Source organism: Rhinatrema bivittatum, chromosome 12 (assembly GCF_901001135.1).
Source record: "Rhinatrema bivittatum chromosome 12, aRhiBiv1.1, whole genome shotgun sequence".
Classification (NCBI taxonomy): domain Eukaryota; kingdom Metazoa; phylum Chordata; class Amphibia; order Gymnophiona; family Rhinatrematidae; genus Rhinatrema; species Rhinatrema bivittatum.
In genome coordinates, this window is record NC_042626.1 from 68,154,840 (window position 1) to 68,180,470 (window position 25,631).

Genomic DNA, 25,631 nt, shown 5'->3' on the forward strand with positions numbered 1-25,631 from the left:
ATTTGTGGTATAAGAACATAAGAAATTGCCATGCTGGGTCAGACCAAGGGTCCATCAAGCCCAGCATCCTGTTTCCAACAGAGGCCAAACCAGGCCACAAGAACCTGGCAATTATCCAAACACTAAGAAGATCCCATGCTACTGATGCAATTAATAGCAGTGGCTATTCCCTAAGTAAACTTGATTAATAGCTGTTAATGGAGTTCTCCAAGAACTTATCCAAACCTTTTTTGAACCCAGCTACACTAACTGCACTAACCACAGGCAAAGTATGTACAGGCAAAGTAACATAGTAGATGATGGCAGATGAAGACAAAATTGGCTCATCCAATCTGAACTATTGAGATGCTCACACTTTGTATAGATGATCATATAAATGTCCATATGCAACCCAACTCAAGCTCCCCCCCACTCACTCTACCACTTGTCTTTTACCTGCTCTCTCAGTTCTTTTCCCACCACCACATTCCATATATATCCCAAGCATGCCCAAAATCTGCTTTGTTGTCCACCACATCTGCTGGTAGGCCATTTCACGCTTTCTCATCTTCAACTTTGGTTCTTACAAGATCAGTACTTAATCTAACACTAGGCCTCCTTCCATGTCTTATTGAGTTCTGTAATAATCTCCACAATCACCAAAATTAGTGAGGCTGTTGTCCAATAAAGTCCAGTCTCCCTGTGCTTATTGTTCTGGATTAAGAACATAAGAATTTCCATACTGGATCAGATGGATCCCTAAAGTCCAGTATCCTGTTTCAAACAGTGGCCAGCCTAGGTCACAAGTTTCTGGCAGGATCCCACACAGTAGATAGATCCCATTCTGCTAACATCCAGGGATAAGTAGTGGGTTTCCCAAGTCTGTCTGGATAATAAGTTTATGGACTTCTTAAAGAACTTGTCCAAATCTTTTTTTAAACACAGCTACACTAGCTTTCTTTACCACATCATCAGACAATGAATTCCAGAGCTAACTGTGCATTGAGTGAAAGAATTTTCTCCAATTTGTTCTAAATGTGCTACTTCATGGAGTGTCCCCTAATTTTTGTATTATTTGAAAGAATAAATAACTGATTCACATTTACCTGTTATCCTCTCATATCCCCCTTATCCTTCTCTTCTCCAAGCTGAACAGCCCTAACTTCTTTAGACTTTCCTCATAGAGGAGCCATTCCAACACCTTTAACATATTGCTCTGCCTTCTCTCTACCTTTTCCAGTTCAGCTATATCTTTCTTAAAGTGCGGTGACCAGAATTGCACACACTACTCTAGGTATGGTCTCACCATGGAGTGATATAGAGGTATTATGATATTCTCCATTTTATTCTTCATTCCTTTCCAGATTCCTAACATTCTGTTTGCTTTTTTGACCACCGCAACACTGTCCACGATGATGCCCAGATCCTTTTCCTGGATGGTAACTTCTAACATGGAACTTAACATAGTGTAACCCCTTCAAGAAATGTAGCAGGTTGGTGAGGCACGATTTACCTTGTGTAAATCCATGCTGTTTGTCATCCATTAAATCAGTCTATCTATATGTTGTATGATTTTCTTCTTTACAGTAGTTTCTACGATTTTTCCCAGCACTGAAGTCAATTTCACCAGTTGTATTGCTGCTCTGTGCAGATTACTCTAGTGATATTTTATCATGGGCTCTACTCTTAATTTTAAGATTCACTTAATTTTAAGATTCACTTTTGCCAATTTAATATGGATTTGTGTTAAGTGCTTACTCATATTATATCTATAATCTCATTTGTATTCCTTATTTTATCTCAAGAGGAAATTATATCACTAGTTGTTTTTTCATAGTTTCCCCATGGCTGCATTCCTATTTGGAAAAGCGAATCTGATTGTTGTTACCTTTTTCATTATACCCTCCCCCCCCACCCCCCCCCCCCCCCCCCCCAAAAAAAAAACAAAACAGACAAAACAATCTGCCATACATCTTGCTTTAATTTCACATCAGCCCTGGGAAGTCAGTCTACATCAGACTTATTTGTTTATGAAAATTGTTCTGTCTCAGTACTTTTCATTTTCTTTTTAAGATTAAGAAGGACCTCAGCAGCATTTAACAGTGGTGATAACCAATCTTTGTTCCTTTCTAGTAATTGAAATTAATAATATAATTTCTCCTAGGACAAGCAGGATGGTAGTCCTCACATGTGGATGACATCATCAGATGGAGCCCGGCACAGAAAACTTTTGTCAAAGTTTCTAGAAGCTTTGACTGGCAGACCGAGCACGCCCAGCCTGCCGCTATTCGCATGTCCACGCGAGGTCCCCCTTCAGTCTTTTCTTTTCTGCAGTAGCCTCGCAGTTGTGGAGCTCCAAACCCTTAAAAGCGTTTTTGCTGTATTTTTTATGTTTTTTTTCTGCGTCTGATCCCCCTTCGCATTCGGTTCCTCTGGTAGGTACCTTTGCTTTTGCCATCATTATTCGCAGTCGATTCCAGATTCCCGCTTCTGGTTTCTCCATAGGTCATCGACCATGCACCGGCCTCATTTTCAATGGTGTCGGATTTTTGACGGTGCCCCAGTGCCTGCTGACCATTTCCATCACGGAGCCGCATGAGATGTGTATCCTCTGTCTAGGGGCCTCACACGATGTCAGAGGGTGTCGTTTGTGCGATCAAATGACCCCCAAAAGGTGTCGTGCTTGCCTGGATAAAATGGAGAAGCTTTTTGGCTCTCCAAAACCCTCCACTTTGGCGGCAGTATCTTCCATGCCTATGAACTGCGGGAGACCATCCCCGTCCCTTCCTCTGGCGGTCCCTCTCTCCCTAAGGATCACAGAGAGGGAGATCGATCCTCTGTGGTCTCTCCCCTCCCCCTAACCTCAGGGTCATCATTGTCCTTGGTGCCAGGGAAAGACCGGGCCAAGTGCCGGAAACCCAGGAAGCATTAACACCGGTCACCGTTCCAACATGGTTCTGGTTCCAGAGCGGCATCGGTGGCAGCCGAGCCACCATCGAAGCAGCACCGGCCACCGGAGGCCTCATCCTCCGGTGCCCTCGATAGCCTGAGGCGTTCACTACTGGCAATGGTGCTGGGTGCCACACCCCCTCATGATTCCTCCGAGGGTGTGCCGGCAACGCCTTGTCCCCTTCCATCAGTCCTTACTACACAGGACTTCCAGGAGGAGTCAGATCACAGGGTGCAATCGGCGGTGCTCAAAGCGCTTCAGAGCATCATGCTGCCGGCACCACCGGCCCACATACCGGTGCCTGAGCTTCCACCTTCAATGCTTGCACCCCTGCTGGAGCGTCTGGACGTCCTTCTTGGCGCCCTACTGATGCAACCGGGTGCCACAGAGGCCTCTGATGCCCTCCACCGGAGTGATCCCGATTCCTGGGACCTCAGAGGAGGATGAGGCCGTGGAGACAGAGCACTCATGCCCGCGCTTCCACAGGCCACCATTTGTGTGTGTGTCATCCCCCCCCCCCCGGCGTACCACAGCCGATGCCCCCCTCGATACCCGAGGGCCCATTGATGTCTTCGGTGCCTGCAGGCTCCCATCTGGTATAACACTGACGTCCACTGAGGCTTTCAGCTTTCATGCTCACCCTTTTTACCTATCAAAAGAATCTAGATTTTCCACCTAGCTCAGTCTCAAAGGTTTTTACACTGGTATTCTCAAGGGGTCACTCAACTCCAACATATATTGTCACCAGAAGGCACTAATTTGCCTTTTCCTTTGTTACAAATGCGACTTGGATTGCGCATTTCAAATCAATTTAGCTATATCCAATTGTGTCGTCATGTTCATTCATTGAACCCCATAGACTTAAATCAAAAAGTTAGATGAGTTCTTTCAAAGTGAGCGCAGGAAGCTATCTCTTTCCTAAATTCATAAGTCATGGCGAGGATTGGAGTCTGCAAGCTGGCTGACTGCACTCACTGCTCGGTGGTACTCGGATGGTGGCTTAATATTAGCCAATCAATCCCTGCTCTCTAACTTCAAGAAAATAAAACAGATATCCTCCAATAGCTATCTGAGGGAAAATCCAATTTAAATTTATTCATAGAGTCTTTTTTTCTTTCGGGCTCTGTTTAAAGTGCAAAATGACAAAGGGTTCTATTTTTCATGCCTTTTGGGCCTGCCCTGTGATTTTCCAATTTTGGAAAAGGTTATTTCCTATCTTAATACTTTATTAGGCAGTTCCATCCCATTAACACCCAAACATACTTTTTACTTTAAACCTTTCCACACATATTAGGAAAAAAGAGGAGCATATGTTGGCAACTAAATTTTTGTTCCAAGGCAAACGCTCTATTCTACTCATGTGGAAGGATCCTGCTTCTCCATCTTATTGGCAGTGGAGAAATGCGATCCATCACATGCTACACATGGAATCCCTAGCAGCTAAGACGTCCTTTTATTTAAAAACAAAATGTTTAAAGATTTGGAAGCCATATCTTACTAGCCTGTCCGGTAGAACTAGAAGCCTGGTTTTGAACTCTTCTTAATCTCAGTGATGTGTTATATTATATTGTTACTATTATTCGAAGAGGATGGGTGGGGAGGATGGGATAGATAGCTGAGTTGGGTTGGGTGGTGCAAGTTGGGTGTACATGAAACAGACATCTGGCTTGTATGAGATTACCTTTTACAAGTTTTGGGTTTTTTTTGGACTACCCAACTATGGGAAGGGATAGGGGGTTAATTGCTATATATAAAATAACAATGTTTGTTATTAAAATCTTGTTGTACTATGTTATTTTGCCAATAAAGATATTTAACATAATGCATTCATTGTCTGAACTCAATGTTTTCCTGTTGGTTGAGTATTGAAATGTTTATCTGTTATTAATCAAGTTTTTGCTAGTCTGTCCACAGTTGGCCATTGAAGAGAATACTGGCAGGTTGATTTCACTGCAGGGGTATATATACTGTGACGTCAGTTTGCTCTGTCTCCATCTGCTGGTAGAAGTCCATAACTCACTGGTCTTCAATCCATCTGTCTGGATTAAGAAAAAGGAAATTATGAAGTAAATAGTAGATTCTCATTGGGTGGGTATGAGTTGGAGTTTATTAGATGGGCTGGAGAAGGTATAAGTGAAGGAGAAAATGTGGGAGGTAAAGGAAAGAGAGTTGGGTGCTATGAAAATGAGAGAGGGTACTCAAAATGCAGTCAATGAGGAGTGATAAGAGGCAGAAGAAAGGAGCTAAATCTGGTGAGGGGATGAGAGGCAGAGGAAGGTAGATTAGGATGGAAATGGGGCACTAGATGGCAGGTTAAAAATAGGGTGGGGATGGGGGGGGGTGGGGAATACAGAGCTGGGGAAAGCATAAAAGACCGAATGGGGAATGGGAAAGGGGTGAGTGTGGATGATAGACAGTTGGTAGGTAGATGATGTCCTTTTGTGGATTGCAAGTTAGTTAAAAGGCAGGAAACAGAGAGTAGGAAAAAGGTAAACAGTGGTGTGCCTCGGGGATCTGTACTTGGACTGGTGCTTTTTAATATATTTATAAATGATATGTAAAAGGGTATGAGTGAGGTGATCAAATTTGCAGATGACACAGAATTATCCAGAGTACTTAAATCACAAGCAGATTGTGATGAATTGCAGGAGGACCTTGCGAGACTGGAAGATTGGGCTTACAAATGGCAGATGAAATTTAACGTGGACAAGTGCAAAGTGATGCATATAGCGAAAAATAACCCTTGCTGTAGTTACACAATGTTAGGTTCAATCTTAGGAGTTACCATCCAGGAAAGACATCTAGACGTTGTAGTGGAATATACAATTAAATTGTTGGCCCATTGTGCTGTGGCAATCAAAAAGCAAACATTTCCTAGCGTGTAGCAGATGGACTCAAAACAAATGGGTATAGTGTGCTCGTGCTAGCAGTTGGAGACGGATCTGACGTCAGCACGGGTACATATACCCCCACAGGAAGTGAAGCAATTCAGTAATTTCCGTCTCCAAAGCAGTTTGGAGCTACCCACGCTCGCTGAGCGTGTTTTCCAAATTCTATCGACTAAATTCTTAGAAGAAATCTACTGAAGACGAGCCCCGCACTCCTGTGGTGATACCAGGCGGTCACTTACCCAGTTGAGTTTCCCGAGCTGAGTTCCGTGGTCCCTCGGAGGTAGGAGCCTCGGTCCGGTGGCCGGTTCGCGGCAGGGACCCAGCCCCCGAGTGAGAAGGGCTCGGGCATGGCCTATAGGCAGCCTCGGTCCCGGCGTGGACTTGGCCCCCGAGCGGTTCGGGCGCGGCCTAGAGGCAGCTGGTGCACTTCCTTATGCGCGGCGGTTGAAGGTAATCTCCCCCCGCAGCCGGAGACCGCCCGGGTCGCAGCCGGGAAGCGCCGAAGACAAGGTAAGGCGTACATCTTTACTTGGTCTCCGAGGAAGTGTGGATTCACTGGGCCTGCCTACAAGGCCGCCCACCTGGGAGGTCGCCATTTTTTGCCTGCCTACTTCTCCTTTCTAATTAAGCGCTTTGTGCTTGCTGAACGCACGTTGTTAGTGCACGCGATAGGCGCACGTTGTTAGCGCACGAGATAGGCGCACGTTGTGAACGCCCGCGATAGGCGCACGTTTTTGGCGCACGCTACTAGGATATGCGCACATATGCTAAGACGCCCGATTATAGATGCACGTTTATGAGACGCCCGTTGATAGGCGCACATTATAAGACGCCCGCTATATGTGCACGGTTTATAAGACGCCCGCTATAGGCGCACATTTATAAGATGCCCCGTTCATAGGCGCACTGTTTATAAGACGCCCGTTGATAGGCGCACGTTTATAAGACGCCCCGTTGATAGGCGCACTGTTTATAAGACGCCTGCTATAAGCGCACATTTATATATGACGCCCGTTCATAGGCGCACTGTTCATAAGATGCACGTTTCTATAAGACGCACGTTTATAGGCGCACGTTTATAAGGCGCTTGTTCATAGGCGCAGGCTGTGACGCGTCTGTGTTATGCGCACATCGTAGGACGACACCGCATTTGAGGCAAATGGAGCGTAAGAAAGCCTCTGCATCTGCAGAGCTGGCACCCCCAGAATCAGGCATGAACGCTCTAAGCCTCTGCTCAGCATGCAATCTTAGAGCCACACAGAGCGAGGAAGCAGACTCCCTATGTGCCCAATGTGAGGAAGCCATGGCAGTCCCAGGACAGGACCGGTCCCGGCCCCAGCGGTTCCTTAGAGAACACTCCGGACTTAGCAGGCCACGGCGAGAGGCCCGGGAATCCGAGAGACCTGGTATCCCTGCGGCCAGATCTGGCTTCGCTTTCCTGGGTGGAATTGTTTAAGGGGATTCACGCCTTTGTCCAGATGCAGTCTGCTCCTCGGATGGGTCTTTCCGTCCCGGTTGATCCGGTTCCTGGACCCTCGAGACCTAGGCACAGCCATTCACCACCCGACAGCCCCAATCATGGGGATTCGGATTATTCACAGGTAAGTGAGGAGCCCCCCGAAGAGAATGAACTTCCCTCAGAGATAGAACCATATCGGACCATGAGACGCTTCTTTCGGAAAGAAGATCTGCCGGGCCTGGTCTCACAATGCCTATCGGAGCTGGCCATTCCGGGCCAGGACCCCACAGGGGTCCCTGTACAGAACCCTCTGCTAGAGGGCCTGCGCCAATCGGCTCACCACTTTCCCCTCCTACAAGCAGCACAGCAGCTAATTGAGCTGGAATGGAAGGCACCGGAGGCCTCATTCAAAGGGGGTCGGGCCTTGTCTGGCATGTACCCTCTAGATCCGACAGCCAAGGAACTGCTGGCGTGCCCCAGGGTAGACGCCATAATTAACGCAATTGTGAAACGCACCACCATTCCGGTGGAGGGGGGAGCGACTCTCAAGGATGCGCATGACCGCCGCATGGACACCATTCTGAAACAAGCCTTTGAGGTAGCAGCCATGTCCCTTCGAATCGCGACTTGCTGCACCGTGGTGACACGCTCCTGTTTATCACAGGCAAGAAATAACACCCCGGGAGAAGACATGGAATCGGCTCTCGCATTTCTCACAGACGCAGCCTCTGACCTCGTCCGTACGGCAGCCAAGGGAGTGTCCTCCTCAGTGGCAGCCAGAAGACAGCTTTGGCTACGCAATTGGGCGGCCGACTCGTCCTCCAAGACTCGACTCACAAGAATGCCCATTAAGGGTTCCCTACTGTTCGGCAGCGACCTTGAGAATTGGGCTACTAAATGGGGTGCTTCTCCGTTACCCCGTCTACCAGAAGACAGGTCAAGGGAGGAACCAGTGTTCTGTTTCTAGACCATCCAGAGGTAGAAACTCGCAGCGCTTCAACCCTTACCGGTCTCGCTATCAGGCACCTCGTTCTCAGGCCAGGAATCAGCCCTTTCGGGCTAAGCACACCAAGAAGAGGACCGGCCCGGGTTCTGGCCCCGGCCGTAACCCACAATGACAATCAGCCGACCCATCCGAGGGTAGCAGCCACAGGGGGCAGGCTAACCCTCTTCTACCGCAGGTGGGTCGAGATCATTTCGGACCGGTGGGTCCTCGCCATCATCCGGGAAGGATATTACCTGGATTTCTTTCGGCTTCTGCCGAACAAGTTTGTGGAATCTCCTTGTTCGCCACTCAAGGCAGTGGCACTAGAAGTGACCTTACAGAGGCTCCTGGCCCTAAAAGCCATAATCCCAGTACCTGCGGAAGAGGTACCTTCTGGGCATTATTCCATTTATTTCATAGTACCCAAGAAGGAGGGCACCTTCAGGCCCGTTCTGGACCTCAAGTCAGTCAACCGACACCTACGGGTCCCCAGCTTTCGCATGGAAACTCTACAGTCTGTCAAGAATTCGGTACAGCCAGGGGAGTTTCTCACCTCCCTAGATCTGTCAGAAGCCTACCTGCATATCCCAATCCATCGGGATCATCAGCGCTATTTACGCTTCAAAGTCCTGAATCAGCACTTCCAGTTCCGGGCCTTACCCTTCGGGTTAGCCACCGTGCCGCGGATCTTTACCAAGGTAACAGATGTAGTGGCAGCGGCACTCAGGAAGGAAGGAATCCTCGTCCATCCCTACCTGGACGATTGGCTGATCAGGGCAAAGTCACTGGAAGAGAGTCACCGGGCAACCAACAGAGTTATAGCTCTTCTGGAAAGCCTAGGATGGGTAGTCAACATAAAGAAGAGTTCCCTACAGCCATCCCAGTTGCTGGAATACCTAGGGGTCCAATTCGACACCCAGGAAGACAAGGTCAGCCTGACCTCCAAGAGAAAGTCAAAACTCCGGTCTCATCTGCAGGTCTTGCTGAGCGCCAGCCAGCCCACAGCTCGAGATTATCTCCAAGTCCTCGGCCTCATGGCATCCACCCTGGAGGTGGTGCCATGGGCACAGGCTCATATGAGACCATTGCAACGCGCCCTTCTATCTCGATGGAGTCCACGATCACAGGACTACACCATATGCCTGCCTCTACCAGCCAGAGTGCGGAAGCAACTACGCTGGTGGTTACAGCCCGGCCACTTGATCCGGGGGTCAAGAATGTCCTCCCCAACCTGGATTCTGCTCACCACAGATGCCAGCCTGAACGGATGGGGAGCACACTGCGAGGAGCTCACCGCCCAAGGACAGTGGACTAGAGAAGAGTCAAGGTGGAATATCAACCGACTAGAGGCACGGGCAGTCAGGCTAGCATGCCTGCGATTTGCCCACAGACTTCACAACAGAGCGGTCAGAGTGATGTCAGACAACGCCACCACAGTGGCGTACATCAAGCGACAGGGCGGCACCAGAAGCCAACAGGTGTCCCTAGAAATAACACCCCTGATGATTTGGGCAGAGGCCAATCTTCAGGACATCTCCGCCGTACACATCGCCGGGAAGGACAACACTGCAGCAGACTTCCTCAGCAGAGAAAGCCTAAACCCGGGAGAATGGCAGCTGTCACCCTCAGCCTTTCAGACAATTGTGGATCACTGGGGGACACCAGCCATGGACCTATTAGCAGACAGGTCCAATGCTCAAGTTCCCAGATATTTCAGCCGCAGGCGGGATCCTCGAGCTCAGGGGATCGATGCCCTGGTACAGCCATGGCCTCAGGGGATCCTACTATATGCATTTCCTCCATGGCCCCTGTTGGGCGCCATTGTTCACAGGATTCAGCGACACAGAGGTCTAGTTCTTCTAGTGGCCCCGGACTGGCCAAGAAGACCCTGGTATGCAGACATGAGAAGACTACTGGCAGGGAATCCGCTTCCTCTGCCTCCATACCGGGACCTGCTACGGCAAGGCCCCATCCTCCATGAGGATCCAGCTCAATTCTCTCTTATGGTCTGGCCATTGAGAGGGCTAGACTGAAGAAAAGAGGATACTCAGAGCCGGTGATAGATACATTCCTCCGAGCACGCAAGTTCTCCACATCACTATCATATATCAGGATCTGGAGAATATTTGAAGCCTGGTGCGATTCTCACAACACCAATTCGCATACCGCAAAGATTCCTGTCATTTTGGACTTCCTCCAAGATGGACTTCAGAAGGGTCTGTCCCTCAGCTCCATCAAGGTACAGGTAGCAGCGCTGTCTTGCTACGGTCCCAGACGTGACGGCAAATCCATTGCTCAGCACCCAGACGTTTCATGCTTCCTGAAAGGAGTTAAACACATTCGCCCGCCACTGAAGTGGCCAGTGCCCTTGTAGAACCTTAACCTGGTATTGGAATTTCTAGCGGGATCAGCCTTCAGGCCCCTTCGAGGCCTATCTCTCCGTTTGTTAACCTTGAAGATGGTGGTGTTGCTGGCTGTGTGTTCAGCACGCCGCATCTCAGAGCTACAAGCACTATCCTGTCGTGATCCATTTCTTAGAATCACTCCAGAGGCTATCCATCTTCGTACAGTTCCTTCCTTTTTACCCAAAGTGGTCTCCCACTTTCACCTCAACCAAACCATATCCTTGCCTACCACGGAAGGTTTGAAGAAATCGGAAGAAGGTCGAATACTACGTCATCTCGACATCGGCAGACTGCTGTCCAGATATCTGGAAATGTCAGAAGCAGTACGAAAGACGGACCACCTGTTCGTCCTGCACAGCGGGAAGAAGCAAGGGGAAGCGGCCTCACGGCCGACCATCGCCTGCTGGATTAAAGAAGTTATCAAGGCAGCCTACGTAGAGGCAGGAAAACCACCACCTCTACAGGTCAAGGCTCATTCTACCAGAGCACAATCAGCCTCTTGGGCAGAAGCTAAGCTGCTGTCGCCTGCAGAGATATGCAAAGCGGCGACGTGGTCCTCCCTCCATACCTTCTCCAGATTCTACCATCTGGACGTTCAGGCCAGGGAGGACACAGCATTTGCGAGGGCAATCCTAAACGGTCCTCGGGCAGCCTCCCGCCCAGTCCGGGAGTAGCTTTTGTACATCCCATTTGTTTTGAGTCCATCTGCTACACGCTAGGAAATGTTAAGATTACTTACCTGGTAATCTCCTTTTCCTTAGTGTATGCAGATGGACTCAGCATCCCATCTGGCTGCCGGTATACATGGGGATTCGCTGACTCACGGTAAGCCATGTTTTGCTTATAATAGGGCTTCCACCCTGCTGGGTGTCGACGCCTTCCGGTTGAGAACACTGGCGGTCTCCAGCTACCATCAGTTGGTCAGGGTAATCCTGTTGATTAATCGATCGGTCAGTACACATATGGCTATAACAGCTTTTGCAAGGAAGATTACTGAATTGCTTCACTTCCTGTGGGGGTATATGTACCCGTGCTGACGTCAGATCCGTCTCCAACTGCTAGCATGAGCACACTATACCCATTTGTTTTGAGTCCATCTGCATACACTAAGGAAAAGGAGATTACCAGGTAAGTAATCTTAACAATGTTAGGAATTATTAAAAAGGGAATGGAAAATAAAATGGAGGATATCATAATGCCTCTGTGTCGCTTCATAGTGAGACTGCACCTTGAATACTGTGTAACAGTGACGACAAGGAGAATCGGATGATAGCAAGCCCTTTATTAAAATGCCCGACTCTGGCCGAGTTTCGCTCCCTTGCACAGAGCTGCCTCAGGGGCAATTCATTTATCCAGGACTTGATTTGATCAATGTGGAAGATATCAAATTGATTATGCCTTCATCGCAGATGAATTCTTTCTCAGACTAATAGACTTTCTCTTATCAACATAGCATTGCTACGTGATACCAGCGTTGGAGTAAAAAATGTTCCGTATATAGCAAATTCAAACGAACGAGCCGTCTTTCAGCTAGTCAAGAAGCTTCTTGACTAGCTGAAAGACGGCTTAATAAATGAATTGCCCCTGAGGCAGCTCTGTGCAAGGGAGCGAAACTCGGCCAGAGTCGGGCATTTTAATAAAGGGCTTGCTATCATCCGATTCTCCTTGTCGTCACTGTTACACAGCTCACTGCATCGGTTACCGCTTTGCTTTTTGGGTCCATCCCTTGAATACTGTGTGCAGTTCTGGTCACCGCACCTTAAAAAGGATATAGCTGCACTGGAGAAAGTGCAGAGAAGGGCGACCAAAATAAAAGGCATGGAATGGCTGCCCTATGAGGAAAGGCTACAGAAGTTAGGGCTGTTCAATTTGGAGAAGAGATGACTGAGGGGGGGATATGATGGAAGGCTACAAAATCACGAAAGGACTTGAACAAGTTAATGTAATTCAGTTATATTCTGTCTCAGATAATAGAAGGACCAGGGGGCACGCCATGAAGTTAGCAAGTGGCTCATTTAAAACAAATCGAAGAAATTCTTTTGCACTCAGCGTATTGTTAAGCTCTGGAATGGTTACAGCAGTTAGTGTAGTTGGGTTTAAAAAAGGCTTGGATAAGTTCCTAGAGGATAAATCCATAAACTGCTATTAATTAATAAGCAATAGAACTTGTGATCTATCTAATGTTTGGGTACTTGCCAGGTACTAGTGACTTGGATTGGCCTCTGTTGGAAACAGGATACTTGACTTGATGGACCCTTGGTCTGACCCACCATGGCATATCTTATGTTCTTATCAGGCCTGCATAGGCCTTCCTTGATATGAGAATCAGAGCAAGAAGGTCGGAGGTCTCCAGAGTCGGAAGGTTCCAGGAGCCCAGAGTTTTCAGTGCACTTCATAAAGAAGATGCACAAGGCCTATTTGGAATTAAAGGGGCAGCAGAGTCATCAGCCCCAGGCTCCAAGGGGCATGAGACAAAGTCCCTCCAGGAAGAGAGCACGATGGGAACTGGAGAGAGGAATGTCTCCCTGGTACCATGAACCTAGCCCTTTAAGGGAAGAAATCTTTTCTGCTGGAGAACCAGGCGAGGAGCTGGAATTGGCTAAGGAGGAACTGGAAAAGGGTGAACTGTGTTAGGCTGCTCAGACAGTAAGAATTTGAGTGCTGTTGTTTCTAAATTCTTTAAGGAGTTGCAGTTGGAGGAGCGGCAACTAAAAGAGGATAGACCCAAGGGTAACCTAATCCTTACAGAGATTAAGAAGCCTGCCAAAGCATTCATGCAGCACTCGACCATTCAAGATCTGATGGCAGTGGAGTGGGACACTCCAGAGTTGGCCCTAAAGAATTTCAGAACCATGGAAAGGCCTGTTTCCCCTGCAAGAAAGGGAGAAATTCTTTGACACCTCAGGTGGACGCTGCGGCAACAACATTGTCAAGAAGAACCACAATTTCTATGAAAGGAAGTGCGGCCCTCAGGGATCTGCAGGATCGCAAACTACACTTCAGGCCCTAATCTTCTCTAAACTTGACTATTGCAACTCCCTCCTCCTAAGCCTCCCCACCTCCACCATCAAACCCCTCCAAATGTTACAGAACACTGCAGCCAGAATCCTCACCAATGCATGTAGAAAGGATTACATCACTCCCATCTTAAGAGACCTCCAATGGCTCCCTATCTCTTTCAGAATTCTCTATAAGAGCCTTACAATTATCCACAAGACCCTATACAACCAGGAAGTTCACTGGTAAATAACCAGTGTACCCCAGAAATTTTCTGTCCATAAAAGGATATTTTGAGTGCTTTGCTTGGACAAAGGCAATTGGAGCAATTTATGGTATTTTGTATACCATCTGTGTAAGTGGCTCATTTATTTATCTTCACTAGCCAAAACTGTTGACTGCAATGATCCTTCAATAGTTTAAATGCAAAATACAGTTTTGTAAATAAGATGGTAATGTATTACAGGCCTGTGTGAGAGAGAAGCAAATGTAGAAATGCATAGTTACTTTTCATTTTAATTATTTTATATTCGTTTTGAGTTTCATATAAATAGAACAATAAAAAGCATAAAGCATCACAGTATTAGAGCTTAGACAGTGAGTACATAAATTTACTATTAACACATTAGTGAACCATAACATGGATCTGCCCCCTAGACACCACAAACTAAGAATGGGCTATACCCAACCAAATAGCTAAAAGCAGGAAACAAATGCTAAAAGCAATAAGAAAGGTTGCTAGAGAAGAAAAATACCAGGGGAGAGAGGAGGGGGAAGGGAACATGCATCTAATGACCTTTGTGTGTTACTGCTCTCCAAGTTAGTGCACGTGTGTCTTGAAATTATTCTGCAGAAGTGGTGTGTGTGGTTGAACTTCTGCAGGTGACCCCCCCCCCCTTTACTAGTGGGATCGAGGAGTGGCTTCCATAATTGTCAGAAGGGCCTTTTTCCAGAAGGTGCCTCTCTGAACTTACCCTCGCGGTTTCCCTGCCTGCTGCCGAAAGACGTAGCCCTCTGCGGCCCAGCTTCCCCGGTCTATCCTGTCTGACATCCCTCAGACAAGGTCTAAAGGCGGGGCCTCTGGGCACGGGCTTCCTGTCTTTTCCCAGTCTTGGCAGCTTTGATTCTCCAAATTCCTTTACCACTGTGGCCAAATGCTCACCAAATAACAGGGTCCCTTTAAAGGGCAGCCTTGGTTAACCTTGCTTTAGAGGCTGAATCTGCCACCCAATTTCTTAGCCAGAGCAATTGCCTCGAGATAACTGCCATGGCCATCTGCTTAGAAGAGATACTTATGTCTTCATATACGGTGTCTGCCAAAAAGGCTGCTGCTGCTTCCATGGTTAACTGCTCTGGACCTTCCTGGTCATTCCTTGCTGCAGCCAGCAGACCATTGTCCTTGCCACAGCGCCCTCGCAAATTGCTGCTAAGGCTTTTTTATACCGATGTTCGTAGGTACATCACATCGGTTTACATAGAACAAGAATTAAGATTAGAAACAAACTTTACATGTAACTGATGGTAACATAACATAGAACAATAAAAGGAACACAAAACTAAGGTGATTAACAGTTTCTAGAGATGATTGTAAAGTTTAACAATTTAAGTAGTGAGTTTAGGTGAGGGTGTGTGTATGGTTCCTCTGTAGGCAGATCTGGTTGGTCTGCGCGGGAAAACATGTACAAATGTGCGTACACGCACACAGAAACCTACGGCAGTTTCAGTATACCGTATTACATCTGCCCCTTAGAATCCAGTTCCATCCCCAAAGGGCCCGTTTTTATTATTTCCAGGTTGTCCTTATATATATGCAAAACTAGCCGGTTGCCACCAAAACAGGTTTGCTCATTGACATTGTTCCGGTTCCTGTATTTTCCCTTTTTGTTGAGGGCATCTTGTAGATAGGGATTCCCCATATATGAGGGTAAAATATGCTGCTTGTCCTCTGGGAAAGCGAAAGCTGCTTACCTGTAATAGGTGTTCTCAGAGGACAGCAGGATGTCAGTCCTCACAACACCCACCCGGTTCTCCTGGGTGTTGGTTTCTCCTTTGATAACTAATGACTGAAGTGAGGGGAAGGGGCCCCACAGGATGATCTGCACATGCTCAAGTAGAGCATGGGCTGTGGAGGCTATGCCAAGCTCCATCGGATAATGTCGCCCACCTGTTAAAACTGATATCATGCTGTCCTCAGTATGGTACCAAAGACCACTGTTAAGATAAGTGTGACAGGGACCCCAGTAGCATCACCAGTAAGACCTGGGTGAGCCTTTGGTTTAGCCAGAAAGAGAATAGCTTAGAGTAGGGGGAGGTCTCATTCATTAGCAGCTCCTCCCTTTGAGGGGTCTGGAATGGCCGTCCCCCTGAGAGTATGTTTAGGAGCTCTCCACCATGAGCTCGGGAGGCAGTCCCCTTAGGTTTTCAAAGAGGGCAGAGGTGTAGAGAAGTTTAGCTTTTATTATTTTTTTCAAGGCACAATCAGCAAAAGCAGGCTAGCTCAGCCTGTGAGTCCTGACCAGGGTCAGGAGGGATTTCTTTCTGCAGTCCACAACTTGGCTGGTATTCAGTCTGGGCCCATCAAGCCCAACATCCTGTTTCCAACAGAGGCCAAACCAAGTCACAAGATCCTAGCAAGTACCCAAACATTAAGATCATCCCATGCTACTGATGCAATTAATAGCAGTGGCTATTCCCTAAGGGGTAGATTTTCAAACAAGGCGCGTTGGCGTACTTTTGTTGGCGCTCCAGGCGCAAACAAAAGTACGCGGGATTTTAGTAGATACGCGCGGAGCCGCTAAAATCCTGGATCGGCGCGCGCAAGGCTATCAATTACGTATAGCCGGCGCACGCCGAGCCGCGCAGCCTACCGCCGTTCCCTCCAAGGCCGCTCCGAAATCGGAGCGGCCTTGGAGGGAACTTTCCTTCCGCGTCCCCCCACCTTCCCCTCCCTTCCCCTACCTAACCCACCTGCCCGGCCCTGTCTAAACCCCCCCCTTACCTTTGTCGGGGGATTTACGCCTCCCGGAGGGAGACGTAAATCCCCGCGGGCCGGTTGCGCGCCGGGACGCGACCTGGGGGCGGGTACGGAGGGCACGGCTACGCCCCCGGACCGCCCCGGGCCGTAACCACGCCCCCGGACCCGCCCCCAAAACGCTGCCGACACGCCCCCTAAACGCCGCGACGACTGGGCCCGCCCCCGACACGCCCCCCTCGGAGAACCCCGGGACTTACGCGAGTCCCGGAGTCTGCACGCGCCGGTGAGCCTATGTAAATAGGCTCACCGGCGCGCAGGGCCCTGCTCGCCTAAATCCGCCCAGATTTGGGCGGATTTAGGCGAGCAGGGCTCTTAAAATCCGCCCCTAAGTAAACTTGATTAATAGCCATTAATGGACTTCTCCTCCAAGAACTTATCCAAACCTTATTTGAACCCAGCAACACTAACTGCACTAACCAGATCCTCTGGCAACAAATTCCAGAGCTTTATTGTGTGTTGAGTGAAAAAGAATTTTCTCCAATTAGTCTTAAATGTGCTACTTGCTAATTTCATGGAATTCCCCCTAGTCCTTCTATTATTCGAAAGTGTAAATAACCGATTAACATCTACTCGTTCAAGACCTCTCATGATCTTAAAGACCTCTATCATATCCTCCCTCAGCCATCTCTTCTCCAAGCTGAACAGCCCTAACCTCTTCAGCCTTTCCTCATAGGGGAACATGACAACATAAGAACATGCCTTACTGGGTCAGACCAAGGGTCCATCAAGCCCAGCATCCTGTTTCCAACAGTGGCCAATCCAGGCCATAAGAACCTGGCAGGTACCCAAAACTAAGTCTATTCCATGTTACTGTTGCTAGTAATAGCAGTAGCTATTTTCTAAGTCAACTTAATAGCAGGTAATGGACTTCTCCTCCAAGAACTTATCCAATCATTTTTTAAACACAGCTATACTAACTGCAGTAACCACATCCTCTGGCAACAAATTCCAGAGTTTATTGTGTGTTGAGTGAAAAAGAATTTTCTCCGATTAGTTTTTAAATGTGCCACATGCTAACTTCATCCGCTTTATCATTTGGTCACCCTTCTCTGCACTTTCTCCAGTGCAACTATATCCTTTTTGAGGTGCGGTGACCAAAATTGCACACAGTATTCAAGGTGCGGTCTCACCATGGAGCGATATAGAGGGATTATGACATTTTCCGTTAACCACTCCCTTCCTAATAATTCCTAACATTCTGTTTGCTTGTTTGACTGCTGCAGCACACTGAATCCTTCTTGGGAGAAAGAGCAAGTGTGAAAGAGATAGTGACTGAGAAGTTCCAGCCCCAAAGAGTAATAAATAAGTTTGTATACCCACCCGTGCAGGCCATGTGTATTTCTTATGATGAGTTGCTAAAGAAGTTCTTTGAATGGGAAGGACTTTCTGATGCAGGAGGAGCTTTTGCTATAAAACTGCTGGATTCCTTTATACCTCCAGGGCAGAAATTTCTGCAGGTTCTAATAATTTCAAGAACTAACAGAATGGGAACTGAATACAAGGGGAAATCAAATTTAGATCCCTTCAGTAGAGTAAATGGTTTGGTTGACCGCATTTAGAGCTATGATAGGATGATCATCAATCATGAAACTGGTTACATTCCTGGAACTGATGCTTTTGAGTTATGTTTTTCTAAAAAGTTGCTGGGCACCAGAACTCTGGAATTGTACCTTAAAAGAGCAGTGAATGAACATAAGATATATGCCATACTGGGACAGACCAAGGGTCCGTTAACCCAGCATCCTGTTTCCAACAGTGGTAAATCCAAGTCACAAGTACCTGGCGTGTACCCAAACATTAAATAGTTCTCAAGCCACTATTGCTTATTAATTAATAGCGGTTTATGGATTTTTCCTCTAGGAACTTATCCAAAATTTTTTTTAAACCCAGTTACACTAACTGCCATAACCACATCCTCTGGCAATGAATTCCAGAGCGTAACTATGCGCTGAGTGAAAAATAATTTTCTTTGATTTGTTTTAAATGAGCTACCGTACTTGCTAACTTCATGGAGTGCCCCTTAGTGCTTCTATTATCTGAGAGAGTAAATAACCAATGACCTGTTCAAGTCCTTTCATGGTTTTGTAGACCTCTAACATATCCCTCCTCAGCTGTCTCTTCTCCAGACTGAACAGTCCTAACTTCTTTAGCTGTTCCTCATAGGCGAGCAGTTAGGTGCCCCTTATCATTTTGGTCGACTTTCTCTGCACTTTCTCCAGTCCAACTATATCTTTTTTGAGATTTGATGAACGGAATTGCACAAGATGAGGTCTCACCATGGAGCGATACAGAGGCATTATGACAACCATCATTTTATTTGCCCTTCCCTTCCTAATAATTTCTAACATTCTATTTGCTTTTTTGACTGTCACTCGATACTGAGCTAACGATTTCAATGCATTATCCACTATGAATCCTGGATCTCTTTCCTGGGTGGTAACTCCTAAGATGGAACCTAATGTGTAACTACAGCAAGGTTTATTTTTCCCTATATGTATCACCTTGCACTTGTCCACATTCAATTTAATCTGCCATATGGAAGCCCAATTTTCCAGACTTGCAAGGTCCTCCTGCAATTTATTACAATCCACTTGAGATTTAACTACTCTGCATAATTTTTTGTCATCTGCAAATGTGTTCACCTCACTTGTTGCACCCCTTTCCAGATTATTTATAAATATATTTTAAAAAAACACCAGTCCTGAGTCACTCCACTGTTTACATTTTTTCCACTGTGAAAACAGACCATTTAAGCCTACGCTATTTCCTATCTTTTAACCAGTTTGCAATCCATAAAAGGAAATAGTCTCCTATCCCATGACTTTTTAGTTTTCTTAGAAGCCTCTCATGAGTGACTTTGTTGAACTTGAATATCCTTCTGAAAATCCAAATATACCGCATCTACTGGTTTACCTTTGTCCACATGTTTATTCACCCCTTCAAAAAAATGTAGGAGATTTGTGAGGCAAGACTTCCTTGGTTAAATCCATGCTGGCTGTGTCCCATTAAACCATGCCTATCTAAATGTTCTGTGATTTTATTCTTCATAACAGTTTCCACGATTTTCCTGCCACTGAAGTTAGGCTCACTAGTGTGTAGTTTCCCGGATCACCCCTGAAGCCCTTTTTAAATATTGGGGTTATGTTGGCCACCTTCCAGTCTTCAGTTACAATGGATGATTTTAATGATAGGGTACAAATTAAATGAAATAAGTCTGAAATTTCATTTTTTATTTTTTTCAGAGCCCTGGGGGGTATACCATCCTGTCCAGGTGATTTACTACTCTTCAGTTTGTCAATCTGACCTACCACATCTTCCAGGTTCACTGTGATTTAGTTCAGTTCATCTAAATCATCACCCTTGAAAACCATCTCCGGAATGGGTATCTCCCCAACATCCTCTTCAGTAAACACCGAAGCAAAGAATTTGTTTAGTCTTTCTGCAATGGCCTTATCTTCCCTAAGTGCCTCTTGAACCCCTTAATCATCTAACAATCCAACCAGCTCCTTCACAGGCTTTCTGCTTTGGATAAAGTTTTAAAAGTTTTTATGAGTTTTTGTCTTACAGCCTGTTTCTTTTAAAATTCTCTCTTAGCCTGTCTTATCAATGTCTTATATTTAACTTATCCTATTTTCTTCTGATGGATCTTTCTTCCAATTTTTGAATGAAGATCTTATGGCTAAAATAGCCTCTTTCGCCTCAATTATTAGCCATTCTGGTAATCATTTGATCTTCCTTCCACCTTTCTTAATGTGTGGAAAACATCTGGACTGCACTTCTAAGATGGCATTTTTTAGCAGTGCCCATGCCTGTTGCGCACACTTCAACTTTCTAGTTGCACCTTTCAGTTGTGTTTTTTAACTATTTTTCTTATTTTATCAAAGTGTCCCTTTTGAAAGTTTAATGCTAGAGCAGTGGATTTACTTACTGTCCCCCTGAACGTCATTAATTGAAATTTGTTCATATTATGATCACTATTATCAAGCGACCCCACCACCGGTACCTCTCACCAAATCCTGCTGTCCATTGAGAATTAGATCTAAAATTGCTACTTCTCTCATCGGTTCCTAAACAGTTGCTCCATAAAACTGTCATTTAGTCCATCTAGGAATTTTATCTCTCTAGCATGTCCTGATGTTTCACTTACCCAGTCAATATTGGGGTAATTGAAATCTCTCATTATTACTGCACTACCAATTTGTTTAGCTTCCCTAATCTCTTTCAGCATTTCACTGTCCATCTCAGAATTTTGGCCAGGTGGTCGGTAGAATGCTCCTATCGCTATACTCTTCCCCAACCACAAAGGATTTCTACCCATAAAGATTCAATTGTGCATTTAGTTTCTTGCAGGATCTTTATCTTATTGGACTATAAACCATCCCAGACATAAAGTGGCGTCATCCCACCACCAAATTGCTCTACTCTATTATTGCGATATAATTTGTATCCTGGTATAGCACTATCCAATTGGTTATCCTCTTTCCACCATGTCTCTGAGATGCCAATGAATAGGGTCACTATTTCAAAAAGAGATCTACACCAAGTGTATATATCATATACCAAACAAAACCCCTCCACCTGGTACTTATATTTATTTAGGGTATTCTCTGCTGCCTTACTCAAAATTTATACTTCAATTAAATTAAATTTAATAGGAGAGTAGAGGATGGTTTCATATGTTAATAGGCTACCCCCTCTGTGCCACTGTTGTTCTAATCATAAACACACCCTCCAGCCTCCATTGTTTTTATTCGAAATATATTTTTCTTAAAAATCTCATGAGATGGGCTGCAGAGAAACCTCTCTTTTTAGTTTTATTATATATTATTTAAACTTCAGTTTTGTGTCCATATATTTTTCTTCGTGTGAAACACACTTTTACCATTCATTCAACCGTCGGAAATATAACCGATGTACTTAACTTTGAAATGTCTCGAATAATCCCAACTTGTGCAAGTTTCGACAAATGCTGTCTTCCTCATGGTTTATTCATCCTCATTTCATCCTTTTTCAAAAAGTTATTTCTTCTATAGCTCTTCAACTCTCCGGTGCTCAACAAGCCTCTGTATTGCACTGATCCTGACGGCATTCTGATTTCTCCAACTTCCTGTTTGATTTTTAAACGCAAATCCTGGATACAAGTTGGACCTATCAACAAGTTTTGAGGCCAATATTGTATATCCATCAGAGTGGTGGGGCCACATTAACTATTGGTATAGGTTCATTGATGACATTTTTTTTGTATGCCGAGGAACTGAGCAACAACTTGATTTGTTTTTCACATGGATTAATGCACAGGACGAATATTTAAAGTTCACCTATACCAGTAGTATAAAAAGCATTGCATATTTGGATGTACTGTTCAAAATTAGGGGTGATACGATCCACACTTCGGTTAATAGAAAATTGACGAATAGAAATAACTTACTCCATTATGAAAGTTTCCATCCAGTGGGGTTTAAACGGGGGCACCAGTCTCCCAGTTTTTTCGGATATGCCGCATTTGTGCCACACTAGCAGATTTTAAAAAACAAGCAGAGATCCTCAGTCAAATGTTTCTTGAGAGAGGATATCCTAGAAGTGTGGTATGAAAAGCCAACAAAAGGGCTAGATACAGCAATAGAGAATCTTTGTTACAGTATAAACCTGCTCAGGAACAGAACAGACTAATATGTATTTTACCCCAAAGCCACATCCACTGTAGCTATTAAGATGTCAATTAGAAAACATTGGCACATAGTAGCCCTTCATAACATTTTTGAAGAAGAACCCCTCATATCAACTAAAAGAGGGAGAAATATCAGGGACCAAGTGATTCATGCCCAGCAAAAAAATAATACAAAAATCAATGAAAAGGGTTTTCATAGTAAATGTGGCAAGTGTACAGTCTGTGATACTACTACAATTGAGGGAGATATATCGATTGACCCGGTGACTGGATATAAAGTACACAGAAAATCAATAACGGATTGTACTCCAAAAGTAGTGGTATATGTTATCATATGCCCATGCCCGAAGATGTATGTTGGATGCATTAGTAGGGCCATCAAAATTAGGATGGCAGAACGCCGTTCCCGTATAAATACCGCTGCAATTTCGGCCCCCATTGTACAGCATTGCTTGGAGAGTAATCACACATATGAACAATTACAGTGGACTGTGATTGACAGCATTGCGGACAAACAGGGGGGGGTCAGTCACTTCTTAATTATCGTGAGCAGGCATGGATCTTTAAACTTCACTGAACAGCCGGCAGGGTTTAATGATCAATTGGATTGGCTTTCTCTGATTTAAAACTCGTTGATAGGTCCAACTTGTATCCAGGATTTGCGTTTAAAAATCAAACAGGAAGTTGGAGAAATCAGAACGCTGTCAGGATCAGTGCAATACAGAGGCTTGTTGAGCACTGGAGAGTTGAAGAGTTATAGAAGAAATAACTTTTTGAAAAAGGATGAATGAGGATGAATAAACCCTGAGGAAGACAGCATTGTCGAAATTTGCACAAGTCGGGATTATTCGAGACATTTCAAAGTTAAGTACATCAGTTATATTTCCGACGGTTGAATGAATGGTAAAAGTGTGTTTCACACGAAGAAAAATATATGGACACAAAATTGAAGTTTAAATAATATATTATATATAATAAAAAGAGGGGTTTCTCTGCAGCCCATCTCATGAGATTTTTAAGAAAAATATATTTCGAATAAAAACAATGGAGGCTGGAGGGTGTGTTTATGATTAGAACAACAGTGGCACAGAGGGGGTAGCCTATTAACATATGAAACCATCCTCTACTCTCTTATTAAATTGAATTTAATTGAAGTATAAATTTTGAGTAAGGCAGCAGAGAATACCCTAAATAAATATAAGTACCAGGTGGAGGGGTTTTGTTTGGTAATTAATAGGGTCATGCAATGTGCCGTTATCCCTTGCGTTAGGGCCTTATCACACGCGATAAGGCCCTAATGCACATGATACTGGCTGCATCGCGGTGGTACAATTTAAATCAGAGGAAGGGGAGGAGTGTGGGTGAGGCTTGGGTGTGGTTATGGCCCAGCACCGCTGTGGGCGATATTTTCCACATTATTGCTGGCAGTACCACGGGAAACAACACCTTTTGCCTCCCCGCCCCTTTTTTCCCATAGGCCATCATTCCACTCTATTTATAACAGCATGATGAATCCCGGGGTAAGTCTATGTCATCATTCACTGCTATGAACTCCAACTCCTCCCATCTTACATCTTAGACTTCTGGCATTAGCATACAGACATTTCAAATTTTGTTTTTTGTTTGTATTTACTTTCTGCTTTTCAGTTGACAGGGATAAATTGGAATCTTTTAGCTCAGGTGAGACTTTAATTACAGGCACTTAGACTACTTTTCTTATTATTGGAACCCCTCTGTTGGGATGCCCAAACTCTAATGCGTCATTAGTATCCTTTGAAGATACCTCTCTCCGAACCATGCGCTGCCGAGCGATGGTCAGCTTCCCCCTTTGATTTAGTTTAAAAGTTGCTCTATCTCCTTTTTGAAGGTTAGCGCCAGCAGCCTGGTTCCACCCTGGTTAAGGTGGAGCCCATCCCTTCAGAAAAGACTCCCCCCTTCCCCAAAAGGTTCCCCAGTTCCTTACAAAACTGAATCCCTCTTCCCTGTACCATAGTCTCGGCGACTCCTCTGCTTGAACTTGTGTATTGAATTTCTCAGCCCATTACTACTACCTTCTCATGTCTTCAGTGTTGCAGACGGACTAACCCCAGACACCTTTTTTCATAAATCAAAAGTTCCTAAAATATATACAAAAAAAATTTCTAGATTACAGAAGAATATACGATTTCTTCATTTTATAACTTAAATCAGTTAATTTTGACCATAAAGTATTTTGTTTTCCTAATTTTTTGGCTAATTTGGGCTGCTTCTAGATAACAAATGTAGAAAGCTTTATAAGTATTAAAAGGCTAAAAATGCCCTTTAATTCAGAGCTCTTCTTTTTTTTTTTTTCCCCCAAAGCGTTTCACGATTATGTTCATACGGGTTCCGGTTAATACCCCCATTAACTAAAAATGTCTTTTTAATGCATTTTACTTATTGTAATCAAATTCACTTTATTTCCATTTAAATAGTACCCAGGTAATATTCCTTGCATAAGTATTTTTTGTGCATTTTGAGAATTGTTTCTTTTTGCACGTTGTATTTTGTAATGATATTTTGCTCCTAACTAACTACTGTAGAACTGTTAATATTCATATAATATTTTTGCTATCTTTGTTACTATGTATCAGTGTTTTATAATTGCTGGCATTTAGTGGCAAGTATCAGATAAAGATGTTTTCAATATTTTTATTAACAGATTTATTGTGTGCCATAGCTGCTTCTGTGCTCACCATCTGTTACTGTCTTATCACCTGCTTAGAGTTAATTCTAACCCATGATGAAAATGAGGATGTTCTTTACTTCTCTGAATTGGTGCTTTTTGTACGATCAGACGCCCCTATAAGTCTCAATGTATATCTTAATGCTAATATTAATTTTAGGGTCCAGCATTTGCCTTCCACTGTTTGAGCTTCTTGTCCAAATACTGCTATAGTCTTCATTCTCAGTAGTAAAAGATGTTCTTTCTTTTATCTTTGCTCTTTCCTTCTGGTTAAACCAGAAGGGGGTTTCCGTTTAAAGAGATATAGTCCATACATTTCTTGAATAGGATTGTTTTTGTCAGTTTGGATTAGCACTTCAGAATAGAAATCACTTTTTTCCTACATTGCTGGAACATTTTTATCTGCACTTGCAAGACGTTTGTCCTTATTTCTACCCAGACTGCTTTCATTTGACTGCTACTATGTGTGGCATCTCAGTACATTTACTACATTATCCCCACATTCAGGTGCTATCTATCTATCTATCTATCTATCTATCAAATATAGGATAAACCCTAC

General features: G+C 45.0%; 1 protein-coding gene across 3 annotated transcripts in view; it reads left to right on the forward strand.

The window, feature by feature from the left end:
- TANC2 (tetratricopeptide repeat, ankyrin repeat and coiled-coil containing 2) overlaps window positions 1-25,631 on the forward strand; it is a 1,188,344-nt gene that overhangs the window by 330,473 nt on the left and 832,240 nt on the right. The window lies entirely within an intron of this gene.